This window comes from Hylobates moloch, unplaced genomic scaffold (assembly GCF_009828535.3).
Source record: "Hylobates moloch isolate HMO894 unplaced genomic scaffold, HMol_V3 SCAFFOLD_4, whole genome shotgun sequence".
NCBI classification, from domain to species: Eukaryota; Metazoa; Chordata; class Mammalia; order Primates; family Hylobatidae; genus Hylobates; species Hylobates moloch.
In genome coordinates, this window is record NW_026652279.1 from 60,561,850 (window position 1) to 60,573,018 (window position 11,169).

Genomic DNA, 11,169 nt, shown 5'->3' on the forward strand with positions numbered 1-11,169 from the left:
TGCTTCAATGTCTTTTTTTTTGTTCTTTTTTTAAAAAAATTAAATGGATTGAAGAAAAAGTTTGATTCTCATGGGTTGACACCGTTTCCTTCTTTTATATATTTGGAGTTCCTTGTAGAATACCATGGGGAATTTGTTATTAGTTTCTGTAGCTGGAATATCTCACCAGTATCTACACAGTGGCACTAATTCTACTATCATGAAACTGATCCTTCTCAAGGGAGTTGTGGAAACACCCTTTACAAGGAGGCTCTTCCATTCAGACGAGCCATATGATATAATCGCACACCCAGTTTTGGCCATGTAAACAGGAAGATCTTTATCATCTTGCAGCATGTCTGGGGATCTTAACATTTTGGATATACAGGGTTTTGTGAAAAAATATTGTGAAAGTTATCTTTATTAGTGTGGGTTTACCACGGTTGGAGTGACTTCTATTTTACTCATGGACATTTATGAGTACTGTTACAAATTCCACGTCATGCTGGGCCCAGTCTGTTTCTCCACATTCAAGGTCACTATCTGTCAGATGAACGGCTGGCTGTGAAAATTCTTGACATCATTTCGGTGACTGTAAAGAGCATACCTCTCTGAAAGTCGTCTTTCAGAGAGTCATCTTTCCTTTCAGTTTCCTTTCCTTGCATATGTAAGCAGAACACTGGTATGACTTTGTTCAGTTGGAACAAGGATGGTGTTTCTTAACTGATCTTCAGATATTCTGCAGTTCCTGTGTTCTGATCACCCTGCTGAGAAAAGCACTTTACCTGCTTTTTGGGTAACATTTATGTTAGGTCCTTCCCCTTTAATTTCTGTGAGGTGTAAAGTTTGTTCGAGCTTTTTCTCGGGTCATTACAAATGTCAAAATTGTTTAGCCAAGTGGCCGTGACTGATGAACTCTGGAAACAAGATAATCCCTTAACAATATTTTCTAAGAAAGTCTTAGTTTTGCAAAAATTATTGTGAACTAACCCAAACCTAAATTCACTGCACTGAGGAACAGGGGTACAAAACCATTAAATCTACAAACAATTCACTGCATACCTCACAATAATAAGTAATAAATAGTAACAAGAATTGCTAGGTACTAGGTTGGTTACCATTATGTCTTATATTTCCTCACCCATTCTTCTGCTAATTATCAGAAAAGTATATAACAGTCCTTTTGATCCTCACTGGCCAAAGGTAATGGACCGTATATAGATATCTGAACTCCTGTGGGGGTAGACAATATACTAGTTAGGATGTAAATCACATAAAAAATGAAAACAAATGACAGAAAGAATTAAAAAGTTATATGGATGAATGCTGCATAGGAAAATATTTTTTTTCCTACCAAAAACCCCATACATGCTAATAGAAAGAGAATGGGCTTTAAGAATATCAGAAAGAAATAACCGATTATTACTGAAGAAGCTGGTCCTGATGGAAAATATGTGCTTTCTTGTTTTTGCAGTTTGGGTAGGTTCTGTGTTCTCAGTGCTGCACGCACTGTTGGAAACAGAAGGGAAATTGTTGTGAATTTTGTAAAAGTCAGGTTTAGTCACGCCCAGGACTGGGGACTTCAGTGTTCCCTGAGCCTCACATCTTTGGAATATGTGAGAGAACAAAAGAGGTTTTGCCAAGATTGGCTTTCCTTTCAGACTTTCCCTTCACTACATTCCAGAACAGGGGAGCGCGTGGTGTTGGAACAGACCCACTGTCAGTTTGTTTAGAATCACATGGCAAAACACTGTGGGTTACCAGGGCAGGCCGTTCATTTGCTGCTTCTATTCATCTCCCATCCTGAGTTTTTAGGTAGTTTGGCGAGTTTTGGTTCTTTAAGAACAGGTTTAATTCAATGTCTAAAGTATTAAAACATTTTTCCTCCACTGAATGACAGTTAAACCACTTTCTCTGAGTACATAAGCTCCTCCATGGTTATAATTTAGGCAAGTTTGGAAGCCGTCATGCCATTAGGATACTTCTTAGTTACTCATCATGTATTTATTGAGTGGCTGAAGGAACAATAATATTTTGGTAAGTACTTAAGCAAGCATTAAGGATCAATAAGTCTGGGGATCTGAAAGTTGCCTCAGTTTTATCCAGAGAAGAAGTTAGGCACTACAAGAATCAGAGTTAGTAATCATGCAAGCAGTTTCCTGATAGATGACCAGGTGTCTTTTTAATTTTGAATACTATAGCTGGAGTGCAATTTTAAGCCTCTTACCACTTTTAGGAATTTCTAGTACAGAAAAAGGAAGATGTCCATAAGGATCTCCATGAGTGTGGACTGAACCACTTCATCAGCTGGAGAACAGGATGGCGGAGAGTATGTGCATCAACCGGAAGAGCCACAGCCTGTGGCCAGGAGGAGACTTCACATGTTGGGCATCAGGAATCGGTCCAAACGTCGTAAATTCACAATGTACTCAACGCTGTGCAATTAGAATGCTTATTCACCTAGAAAAGTCATGCCCGCCAAGTCATATTTCTAGCATAACCACAAGAATTCGAAAGCTCCCTGGATTGAATATTAGCTGGGCCCTTTCCTGGATGAATTGTCACACAGATAGAGAAGCAGCCAGGAGTCCACATTAGCCCTGAGCCCTGAGCATCTTCTTTCTTCAACAAGTGTTTATTGAAGGCTTGCTGTATGCCAGGCACTGGGCAAGATGCATAGGGGACAAAGATGGATGAAGCATAGTCTGACCTTGAGGAACTCACCAACTAGGTGGGAGACGGACATGTTCACAACTACTGATGAGAAAGTGTGATAAATTCTGCAATACTGGTTGAACAAAGTGCTGTGAGCACAGGGGAGGGAGAGTGAAGCACTAGTTAACAACAGTGAAGAATTTTTGAGTTGAGAGGGTTTTTACAGGTTACCTAGTTCTTCTACCCAATGCAGGGATACTTACCATAGCATCCCTGGCTGATGGTCATTTAGTCTTTGCTAAATTTCCTTCTAGAAGTGGCTCAATGCATTTTCAGGCATCTCTATTAAATTAACTGATGCAAACAGTTATCTGAACACTTGTCAGGCATTGTTCTGAGTCTGCCATATCTATCATCTCATTTAGTCCTTACCTAAGGATGGGTACTTCTAATATTGCTTTTTTTCTAATGAACAACTAGTTTGCCAAGTTTACGTATCCAACAATGGCTGGAACCAAGTCTTAATTCCACAGTCTGACTTCAAAGCTGTGTTCTTAACCTTCCTGATATGCTCATGTGTTTCTATTCTGCCATTTGCTGAGAAAAAGAGGAAGTTAAATTTCTCTCTTTTTTGACAGCTCTTCAAATATTTCCAGAGATCATTCGTGTGTCTGTGTCGCCCTTACCTGTGACATCCAACTCTTCTCTAGTCATTCACTCTAAGTTCTTTCAAATATTCCCGAAAAGACATGTTTTTCAGACCCTTTACCATCCTAGCCATCTCTGAAGCCTCCTCTATTTGTTGATGAGTCTCTTAGATGTCTGCAGAATCAATACAGCATTTCAGAAGTGGTCTGTCTACCACTGAATAAAATGAGTGTGGCATCTCTTTACCTGTAAAGTATTCATTTTTAGTGGCAGCCACATCACATTCTTGACTTACAATTTGCTGTCAAGAAAGCTCATAGGTCTATTTTCCCCGCTAATTTTTTTGGCCTTAACTAAATTTATACATTATTTGCAGGATTTTTGGGAACATGCTCAATTCACCTTATTCCGAAAGGCATGTTCCTAATACCATTTTAGAAAGATTGCTTAAGCCTTAATTAGAGATTCCTTTGGTGATATTAGTCATATTAATATTCATTCGGGGCCTGTGTAAATATTTTAGTAGTAGTTAAGATTTAAAAACTTGAATATTCAGTCTTACAAAAGTTATAAGTCCTATCCTAACTACCACTGCAAAAACTTAGATAATTTAGAAGATCATTAGATTTTCAAAGTGAACCAGATTTTAAATATAAATCTTAGGTATTTGATAGTATTGCAAAATTATTCTTGTAAAGTTACTTGAAGCATTGGTAGTGATTAAGCTATTAAAAAGAAAAAATGAAGATACTTGAAGCTAAGTATACTTAAGCATAAAATATATACTACAGAAACAAAAAGAGCCACTGAGTGATGAAAGGATAATTACTTTATTATTTTCATGTCAGGTGGGTAATGTATTGACATTGTAACAAGGTTTGAGGGAAGCACATTTCACACATGCATATAAAAACCCAACCATTATGATTATAAACTACAAAAGGATTGAGAATTGTTTTTTACACTGATTGAAATTTGAGGAATATGGTTTGTTCTTCTAGGGCTTTCCCTGCTGGAAATTATCACCATGCATAATGGCTATATTTTAAATCAAGTGTTATGCTCCACATTAGCAAGTTATTCATTTAATCAGGCTTGGACAACCCATCTTTCTGGGCCATATTTTTATGCTTAGGTTTAATAGTTTGCAGAATGATCTCAATAAGTTGTTTAAATCTGTTTTTGGAAAGGAATCCTCAATCAGAATTCTCAAAGAACAGCTCTTGCTCAGGTTTCTCTCTGCACTTCTTCGTTATAATTATCTGTATCTAGACCCGTCGTTCTCCAGTTGGGTCCCTGGACCAGCAGTATCAGCACTGTCTGGGTCCATTCCCAAAGTGCACATCTCAGATGTCCCCCAGACCTGCTGCATCAGAAGCTAGGGGGGTGGGGTCAAACACGGTGTGTTTTTATATGTCTTCCATGTAATTCTGATGCTTGCTAAGTTTGAGAACCAACGAGCTACATTATATCAAACTTTTAAAAATTATTCAATTATGTTGGGCCAAATTCTGACAGAACAGAATGAGGAGAAGTCTCTACTTCTACTGTGATTACAGGTGGTCAGAGAACTTGGTCATGTGACTGGCAGAGAAACCTCACTGCTGTGTTTCCCCACTCATATAAAAGAATGAATTGTTTGCTCTTTCTTTAGGAAATCAGACTAGGTATCCTGGAGTGCCTGGACCTAAAACTGATAGAACAGCGCTTATCTCAGCAGTCCAATCAAATTCTGCACCCTAATATAGAAAGAAATACCCTTAAGAAAAGATTCTTAAAGATAACAAAATTTTCACTCTTTGAAAGTCTGCACGAAATAACTTAGCAACATAAATTTTAGTCAGAAGGAGCTTAGAGAATTTCTTTAGTTTTATTGCTGTCAAAAGGAATATTCTGCTCAAATAGGTAAGACTTTTTTTCTGATCTTAAAAGCCTCTAAAGACGGTCGCAATCACCTGTAATCACTTTGTTACTAAACTTAAAGTTTAATAGCTGTAAATGTCAGAAAATGCATTTTTTACATTTCCTATGTTATTTGCTGTGTTAGGGTCACATGGCAACTCAAGTATTGCCTAAAACCATTTTTCATAACTGACAGTTTGGACACTTCAGTTGCCAAATTCTGTTGTGCTTTGAAGCAGATAACCCTCTAGGGCTTGTGAAAACACAGCTTTGGAGAAGAATACCCTCTAGGGCTTGTGAAGAGGGGACAAATCTGACTCTGCCCAAATCAATACACTCTTCTCACCCCAACCCAAATCTCTTTAGTCTGAATACTGGAGGAGGGGAAATCCTTAGAGTTGAGCCATTAGCCTGTGTGTGTGTGTGTGTGTGTGTGTTTGTGTGTGTGGTGGGGGATATGTGTAAGGGAGGGTGCTTTCTCTCTGAAGCTAGTGGGAGATACTCACAGGGCATGCACACATTCATACATTCATGACATGGAGTAAAATAAGTAAAGTGAAATTATTTTATGTTTTACCTACTGTCTCAAGCCTGTTCAACAAACCGGTTAAAAAGACTCAAACTTTTAAATTGTGGGTACAATGTCAAATGATACTCAAATGGATTTTTAAGAATAGAATTATCACTGTATTACTTAAGGATTACACCTATCTTAAATATCATAGGCACTTTCAACTCAATAATTATTCCTTGTGATTTATATATGTAAGCTATGGCAAATGGTAAAATAATAGTACACTTTTATAATGATTGGTTAAGATTTATTGTTTTGTTATCAGGGAGTTTCTGAGAACATTTTCTTCCTTTCCTATTTTTAGCTGTGATGATACTTCAGATATTATAAAATGTAGAGTTCACCTACTGGGGTAGGGTTGAGTCAAGCTGATCATTCTCACTCTGGAGAGCTCTGTTAGAAAATCCTTCCTTTCACTGAGCTGAGGCAGCTCTCCTTGTACACTGTTTCCAGGACAACAAGAGACTGTCATTATGAGAGGCTCGTAATGAGTCTATGACTCTCTGTAGAGATAAGGAAAAGGAGAAAATATTTTATCCATTTCACAGCCAAGAACAGACACAGACACAAGCACCATAAAAGAGGAGACAGGATTCAAATTATTGAGCAGGGATTTTGATTTTCATACTCAAAGCAGACCAGAGTTTCCATATTAGTGTCTCCTAAAGACATTTTGTTTGTTTTGCTGAATTGAAAGAAAGACAAAATGTGTTCTCTTGACTCATGCCATCCAGTAGAAATATGTGAGCCATATACATACTTTTAAATGTTCTAGTAACCGCATTAAAAAGGTAAACAGAAAAAAGTGCAATTAATTTTAATAATATATTTATCTTAGTGGATACAAGATATTATGATTTCACGATGTAGTCATTATAAGAAATTAATGATATCCTATATCCTTTTTTGTATTAAGTTTTCAAAAACCACAACACATCTCAGTTTCGACTAGCCACATATCAAGTGCTCAATAGTCACAGGTGGATAGTGATAACCTAACGAACAGCACAACTCTGGAATCTCCTTTCCCTACACTTCCCTACTGCTTCAACTTCCCTTCCCCATCCAAAATACAAAGTGTCTTTGCAGACATTGAGTTCCTGTCTCCAGAAGTGTTTGAGCAGAGGGTGGGTGACTACCATTTGGTGGGAATATTGTGGAACTCTGAATAAAGAGCGTCAGCGGAAGTTTGGACAACCAAAGTGTTAAAATCCTTTCTAATCCCTAAGTTTTGAGATGCTGTGATACTGAGAAAGGAGACATGAAATTGTGGGTTTGGAAAGAACTTCTTTCCGTATTAGATGTGCTATTTCCTGCCATTATCTCTTGATTTGTAATTCACTTCTTTGCTACTTCTAGTATGAATGCAATGATTACTTATAGGGTGCTATATAGCCTATAAACCACTCTCATAAACACTAATGATTCATTCAATTATTTCCCCACTCACTTAGTAAAAGCATATTAGTCCCTACAATGTATTAGTCTCTGTTCCAGGAGCTGGAATGTATTAACCACAGCGGGTAAGATAGGCACAGCCCCTGGGCCCATAAAAGATTCAAGCTCATTTGTTCCTACTCTTCCTTATCTCTGGTTTTTGGAATCTCTCCACCCAAGTTTGGCTTGAGTCACCAGGAGCCATACACTGATTGATATGAAAATAGTGGTCTGACTAGTCTCCTGGTGTAGAATGTCAACCCATCCCTGAAGCGCAGTTTTCAGTGACAAGAAAACTGAAGATGGGGTTCTCACCTTCTCTGGTGTGATTAAGGCACTAGAAAAAAAAAACAGCACTGAGGAGAAGTAAAATCTGCTGACGTTCAGCTACGTGCACGAGTTGAAATTGTCATTTGCATTAAAAGCCCCTTTGCTGTCAGCTGCCACATAGACGCTTAATCTCCTTTGACTCTCTGCTACCTTTTTGTGTCTTATCCAAAAGTTCTGGAATAATTAAAGCTTCTTCTGAGCCATGTTTATTAGTTATGATGCTCCTGCTTTAGAGAAAGAAAAATAATGGAAGCTTCAGTTGTCAGAAAAACTGATGCTTGGGCCTGATAGGAAAAAAAAAACAAAAACGAGGATTTATAATGAAGGAAAATCATTCATAGAAATATTTCAGGGATTCAATTATGATTTTGTTTAGTAAGTTTGAAAATACTCTATCTCACTCATTTAGTTCTTTAGTGTCCAAAAAATTTTGGGAACTCAGTTGCTAAATTCTACAGTATTCATCTTCTCTCGAATGTCTTCTACCACCAGAGAGCAGCAGAGATTTATAGGTAGTTAATGAGTCCCCTAGATACAAATAAACAAGGAAGCTTGGCCACTTGATTTGATCTCATTAAGTAAATAGCTAGTAAGTAAAAGAGGCAGCTGATTAACTACCAGAATGTTCACTCGTTAGCCTGTCTCCCTACCCTTTCACCCTTTCTCTCTCTGGGATGTGCGTATATGTGATTTTAATGATTTACGACATTGGTTGGGAAGGGTTTTCTAACTTTTCTAGGAGCTTTGGGGATGGGTCAAAATGTACCTTGCTCTTCCACGCTCGCTCATGCCATAGCCTGAGTAATACAGGAAGGAAGTGAATCAGAAGGCTGAGAAAGTACAGTTCTTTTTCTCTAGACCAGGCATCATCAAACTGCTGCCCATAGGCCAAATCTAGTTTGCCACCTGTTTTTACAAATTAAGTTTTATTTCAACACAACCACACCCATTTGCTTATGTTTTGCCTACGGCTGCTCTCATGCTACAGTGGCAGAATTAAGTAGTTGAGACCATATGGCCTGAAAAGCCTAAATTATGTATTCTCTTGTCCTTTACAGGAAAAGTTTGCTAACCCCGGCTCGACGCTGTATCAGTACTTAAATTATGGAAAATATAGGAAAGCAGAAAGAGTCTCGGACTGGGAGGACTTTAACAACTATAGTACCAGTCCTGGTCCTGTGAGTTGGTAGTAATGTGTCCTTGGGCAAGTTCTTTAATGTTTTGAGCCCTAGGTGGTCTCATCTGTAAATGGGGATTGGGGGCTCAGGGTGTAGTTTGAACTTGGTAGTATCCAAGATCCTTTCCAGATGGAAAATTCTATGAGGATTTTTAAAATTACTCTTGCTTTTTTACAGTTTTAAATTACTCTTGGCGTTTTTATAGTTTATGTGGAATTGCAATCCCCAGTGTTGGAGGTGGGGCCTGGTGGGAGGGGATTGGATCATGGGAGTGGTTTCTGATGGGTTAGCAGCATCCCCTTAGTGCCGTCCTATGATAGAGTTCTCACGAGATCTGGTTGTTTGATGTACTATCTCCCCCTTCACTCTCTTTCTTCTGCTCCGACCATGTAAGACGTGTTGCCTTCCTCTTCACCTTCTGCCATGATTGTGAGTTTCCTGAGGCCTCCCCAGCCATGCTTCCTGTACAGCCTGCAGAACTGTGAGTCAATTAAACCTCTTGTCTTTATAAATTACCCGGTCTCTGGTAGTTCTTTATAGCAGTGTGAGAATAGACTAATACAGCATCTGACAAAGCATCTATAAGGAACTTAGACAAATTTATAAGAAAAAAAAAAAAACCATAAAAAGTAGGCAAAGGACATGAGCAGACACTTCAAAAGAAGACATACATGCGGCAAATAATCACGTAAAAAAACTCAACATCACTGATCATTAAAGAAATACAAATCAAAACCTCAATGAGATACCATCTCACACTGGTCAGATGGCTATTATTAAAACGTCAAAAGATAACAGATGCTGGTGAGATTGTTGAGAAAAAGGAATGCTTATATACTGTTGGTGAGAGTATAAATTATATACTGTTGGTGAGAGTATAAATTAGTCCAACCATTGTGGAAGATGGTGTGGCAATTCCTCAAAGACCTGAAGACAGAAATACTATTTGACCCAGCAATCTCATCACTTGATATATACCCAAAGGAATATAAATTATTCTATTATAAAGACACATACACCAGTATGTTCATTGCGGTACCATTCATCATAGTAAATACATGGAATCAGCCTAAATGCCCATCCATGATAACTGGATAAATAAAATGTGGTTTTATACCATATGTTCTCACTTATAAATGGGAGCTAAATAATAAGAACACATGGACACACAGAGGAGAACAAAACACCATGGGCCCTTTCGGAGGGTGGAGGGTGAGAGGATGAGAGGATCAGGAAAAATAACTAATGGGTACTAGGCTTAATACCTGGGTGATGAAATAATCTGTATAACAACACCACTTGACACAAGTTTACCTATGGAACAAACCTGCCCATGCACCCCTGAACCTAAAATAAAAGTTAAAAAAATTATACACATTTCAGAAGGGTACTCATCAAACAGTGAAGATTAATATCACATTCCTCAGGAGATGACACACAACTGGAGGTATTCAGTGTTACATCACGTGGCAGATACGGTACAGTCCTATCCCCAGAGAATTGACCTTTATGGAATTTGGCCTCAGTATAGAATATATTGCTGACATATGCTATATGTTATTTCATGCTTGTGATTATATGTAACACAATGCATTGTTGCTATTAAGCCTACAAATTTATGCCTATGAGGATCTGAGACAAAGTAAAACTTTTACCTCTAAGTACTTAGACGTAAAACATGTGTCACTGATGTTAGGAAAGATGACAGGACAAAGGCCCTGGGGTCTTGGGCTGTGGAAAAAGTGGAGCCTATAGCTTTTCAAAAAGTTAAGTACCTTCATGATCATTTATGTAGGACCATATTTAATGAGCTCCTTATAGTGAATGATGATTATGTCCTCTGTTTTCTCTATAAAAGTAAGAAGTGGGGTAATTTTCAAATGTTTTCAGCTTGCACATTTATTATTCAAACTAAAATATTCCTCTTTTTCTTTTTGTCTCGAGTATTCTGGCCATTCTTTCTCTTTGAGCTCCCAGCCCATTGTTCATAGTCTCATGTGTAGCAAGGATGTATGGAGGATAACATAAACTTGCTGAGTTTACAGATTTTATCATTAGGTAGAACAAAATCCAGTGCCTTGGTGCTGTTTCTCTCACAGTGTACTTGTGCCCCAAGGGGAACATCAAGCCTCAGGATAAACATGTCATCTCTTGTGGGAGGATCAACTTTACTACAGTGTATGAGATGTAATATAAGTTTTATATTAAAACACACCCAGATTTATTGTAGAATAGAATATGTAATCTGAATTATTTTTAAACACAGAACACAACTGTGCATGGCTATTTTTTTTTGCAAGATGTGAGCAGTATAATGTAATATTTAAAGTACAATCTCTGGACTCAGGTGAACCACAAAAAACTTCACTTGACTTTGGGCAAATTTTTAAATCCTTTTATCCCTCAGTTTCTTTTTCTATAAAGTGGAGCTGATGATAATATGTAACTTATAGAGTTGATGTGAGC

At 37.9% G+C, this 11,169-nt stretch overlaps 1 non-coding gene across 1 annotated transcript; it reads right to left on the reverse strand.

Annotated features, from left to right (window-relative positions):
* Positions 1–4,124: 4,124 nt before the first annotated feature.
* On the reverse strand, positions 4,125–4,228 carry LOC116467714 (small nucleolar RNA U13). Its single transcript, XR_004247920.1, has one exon. It is a non-coding gene; the product is annotated as a small nucleolar RNA U13 (small nucleolar RNA).
* Positions 4,229–11,169: the final 6,941 nt, after the last annotated feature.